The sequence below is a fragment of the Talpa occidentalis genome, unplaced genomic scaffold (genome assembly GCF_014898055.3).
Source record: "Talpa occidentalis isolate TD23 unplaced genomic scaffold, MPIMG_talOcc4v2.1 talOcc4.3, whole genome shotgun sequence".
Classification (NCBI taxonomy): domain Eukaryota; kingdom Metazoa; phylum Chordata; class Mammalia; order Eulipotyphla; family Talpidae; genus Talpa; species Talpa occidentalis.
The window spans coordinates 20,172,492-20,177,044 of NW_023603184.1; positions in this window are offsets into that span (position 1 = coordinate 20,172,492).

The window sequence follows — 4,553 nt, forward strand, 5'->3', positions numbered from 1 at the left end:
CTTCTGACTGTACCCAGTGCTTGTACAAATAAATAAATAAATAAATAAATAAATAAATAAATAAATAAATAAATAAATATTTTAAAAAAAAGTATTCCCTCTGACCTGCTGTTTCAACTTGTTATAGAAGCCTTTTGAACATTCTGAGACAGGCTTCTTCTAAATGGCTTAATACATGATATTACTAATAAATCACACAATTATCTCATTCTCGTTTGTTTTTTTTCTGTGAAGTCAATTTCCTTGTTATACACTATGCTGTTTGGTATTCTATACATATAGATAAGATACTCTAATATGTTACTGTTTAATGATGTTGACTGAGGTCCTTAGTCAGGAAAAGACTGTCTCTGCATCTTTTCCTATGAGATACAATTCCTTGTCTTCCCAAGGTGGGGAAGGCACAGTATATTTGATTTGTCAAGAGCTTGTTAGTTTCCTCAAGAAACAAAACCATTTCGCAGACTCAGGTTTGGTTTCTATTGCTAGTAGATTTGTTATTCAGAGGCAAGAGTAGCTAATTGGACTTTATGGAGAGAATTTCATGCTATTTGACCCACATACAGCTTCTATCTGTATTCTTAACTTTCCTTCCATTTGTTCTGCTTTGCTCTAGGAACTGATTAAAGTATAATGTCAATATACTCCTTGAGTCAGAAAAGATGGATGTAAGCAACTTTAGATTGCATTTATTAATAGTTCATAATTATGAAAAATGAATCTCTCTTGGATTTTGCATATTTAAAAATATGAATATGGTACTACAGGAATGGAAGTTCTCATAAATTCTCACAGCCTGGAGTAAGTCTGAAACTTATTTCATCCTGCCAGAAAAATTATCTGAAACTTGGGAAAAGGTGGAGAGATTACTGGATGTTTGTTTCAGTGTAATTCTGGACTTGTAACTTTGATAGAATTTTATTGGCTGAACTATTTTATAATTGTATAAGGACAGATATTAACTTGCAGATTTTTGTCAGGTAGAAAGGCAAATAGCTTCATTCTGGTGGAACAAAAACTCAAGAGTTTATGGCTTATAGCCCTGTTGGATACCAATTCAATTTCTGTATAAACCAGAACTCTTAAACTAATATTTCTGAGTTACATTTTCTCTCACTCTATATATATAGTATCCAAAATGCTATTTGAACTGTTCATAGCATCTTACTGTTTTTCTTAAATCTTTTTTTGAATAAAATATTTGCTATATATACATTCAATATTTGCATGAAATGACAGTTTTTTTTTTTTTTTTTGCAAATTATACTTTAATGGCCCTCTGATCCTTTTTTAATGATCAAGGCTCTAGTTTCTTCTTTTCCCCATCCTAATAAACATTCTCAGTCTATTCAATACTGAAAGTACAACATTGAATTGAAAGCTTTTTTTAATGGGAAACTAAAATTGCAGTTCATTATGATTTACAAGCACATAGCAGAAAACAATGAAACCAATACCTTCCAAAAGGGACTGTTGCTATGCAGTTCTAATCACAGATACACTACATGGAGGATGATTAATGCTTATTAGAATGCTTATTATTATTTTGAGTTGTCGCTACCTTCAATATTATTGTACATTCAGACAGAAAGAAGATGTTAAGACCCATTAACTTGCCAATCTGAAGACTTGGTGACAAGGTCTGGCATGCTGTTTGCTATGCAAGAACTAGACTGGAAGAAAGAAAAGAAGCAAATTTGCTTCAATACTAACTGAAAAAACAGCTAGTGCCGAGGAATGAATTATCTCCTTTTAAAGGAATTTGTGATCCACTGCTTTTTCCTTGGAGCAGGATAAATTTGGATAACAAGGTAACACTCATATAAAAGAAAAATATCTGAAGGGATACCGATTCCATAAGCAGTATGGCATTCATGACAGTGATTCTTAAAATTGAATGGGTATGGGTTCATTATGAGCACATAATAAAAAAAAAGGGGGGCAGCATCCTAGCATCTGGCTTCAGAATAGTATAGTAAAACTAAGATCTGATGTAGAAATATCTATTTTGGAACATTAACCATTGATGTTTCATTTGCAAGTAAAAACCTAATACTTCTATGCTGGAGTAGTTTTTAGACAACATTGGTTTCTCACTTAATTTCAGTTAAGTGACCTTGAGTAAGTAATCTACATTCTTTGTGTGGATAACATTAATATTATGTTTAATTTGAATTATATTAAATCTATCTATATTTTCTCTATCTCCTATTTAATGACCTCTATTTCAAGTTCCTATAACTTTCTGATTAGCATAATCTGTCTTTTCCTTTTTAAAAAAGAGATTTATTTATTTATACAAGAACTGGGATACAGGCCAGAGGCGCAGGAGGGTGAGAGGATTTACCAGAGACAGAGCAGGGAGCAGAACAGGCAGACGGACCGAAAACACTGCTGAGGGGAGCAGCGGGTGAGACAGGAGAGATCTGCTGCACCATGTGGGTATCTCCTTGGCTGGTTGGGAATCTAACCCGCGCTGCAGAGGCTGCAGACAGCTTTACAGCGCTGTGCTGAACCCGCTGCGCCACCAGGGAGGGCAATCTATGTCTTTTTCATTGATTTTTCTAATCATGAATACTCTTTAAATATGTTTATTTAAAAAAATACTTCGGTATATTTGATAGAGTTGGAAATGATAACTGTAGGGTAAATGATTTTCAGGCTTTTCTGCCCTCCATCATTAGGACTGCCCTGCCTGATGGGGCACCTGCATTTTATTAATTGTTGTGTTGTCTACATATTTGGGCCATGACTGCAGTATTGAGATATATTTGCCAAGATAGCAGAGGCAAGAAATAACAGGAGAGAGAAGGAGAGAAAGAAGGCCAGGGAACCCAGAGTGAAGACTTCTGGGGCGGGGTGCCAGGAGACCTGCTGGTGTCCCTGGCACCCCTGCCTACCGTGTACCTGGTTGCTGCACTACATGTAAAAGCTCAATAAAAGCCTGAGAAAAGCCGCCAAGCATTCCAGGACTCTCCTTTACTGGTCTGGTCTGCATAGAATCAGAAAGAGATCCTACCCTGTGCTCATCCTGGCACTACAACAAGTAAAGTGACAGCATTCATATGACCCTAATATGTTAAATACCTATCTCAAGCACCCACTGTTTCACAAACACTACTTTATTATTCAATAAAGTCTTCCTCTCTCTTATCACTGGCTTGAAATCTTGAGTTATTTAAATGTGTCAGTTTATTAAATGTGTCAGCCATCCATCAATATATTTTTGTACTATATGAGATTATATTATAAAATATATAATATTATGTAATATGATAATATGTAAGAGTAGAAGTGGCAATATTCCATTATTTTACATTTGTAATCTCTGATGTTCACATTTAACTATTGTCTATAAAGTATCTTGAGATTATCAAAGAATATGCTATTGTTTTTCCTTCAAGCATGTGCATTTTTTGCTTCACCATGGTTTTCATTTTATGATTCAACAGGGCAAGAAAATCTCTCCTCTATCAAGCACCTTGCCCTCTTGAGAAATAACTCTCTCTCTGGCTATTTTTTCCTTGCTATTTTCTGCTCCATTCTTAAGAAGGGCTGATGCCAATGAATCCTTATATGATTCTCTCTCTTTTTTTTTATTTTGTAACTATTTTTTCCATCCACAATCAAAGACTGATAATTTTGGGTTTTTTTAAAGATTTTATTTATTTATGCATACAAGAGCTGGGGTACAGTCCAGAGGTGTGGGAGGTGAGAGGATTCACCAGAGACAGAGTGGGGAACAGAAAAGGCAGATTAACTGAAGTACGTTGCTAAAGGAAGTAGCGGGGCAAGTCAGGAGAGGCTAGCCGCACAATTTGGGTTGCTCCTTGGCTAGCCGGGGGTTAAAACTTGTGCTGCAGAGGCTGCGGACAGCTTCATAGGTTGCATCTTAATCCCTTGCACCACCAGGGAGGCTCAATTTTATTTGTTTTTGTAATGAGGAAGATGGAGTAGTTGATCATTTTTAAATTGCCAGCTTTTATTTGAATTTGTCTCTACTGTTGCCCTAATCCTGTTTTGGTATTTACTACTTTGTTTACACTGCAAAAAAGATCCCTCTAATTTCTTACCATATTTTTCAAACACATTCAAATAACTGAGGATTATTAAGTTAAATGTATAAGTGAGCAAAAGAAATTTTAGTGTTGCAGGAAATATACACACACTCTTATGGGGGAAATGTATTGGGGAAATATATGTATGTTTGTATATATTTATATATATTTCAGTGAGAAAAATACATATATACAATCAAGCTGAAAAATAAAAAAGCAAACTCCAGTCTTCCCAGACATTTTAATTACGAATGAGACTGGAGACAGAGACAAGAATAATATATTCAATGTGCAATTGGATTCAAGAGCAATGTTGCTTAGAATCATGGATACATTCAAAATCTTTCACTGATGCTATCTATTGTACCAAGTGAAAATTTCAGTTTATTTGCTTATTTATTATTTTTATACTTCGTTTCTGGTGCTAAAAACTTATGATCTACTCTCTCAGCAATTTTCAAACAAACAGAACTATATCATTGACTATAATCACCA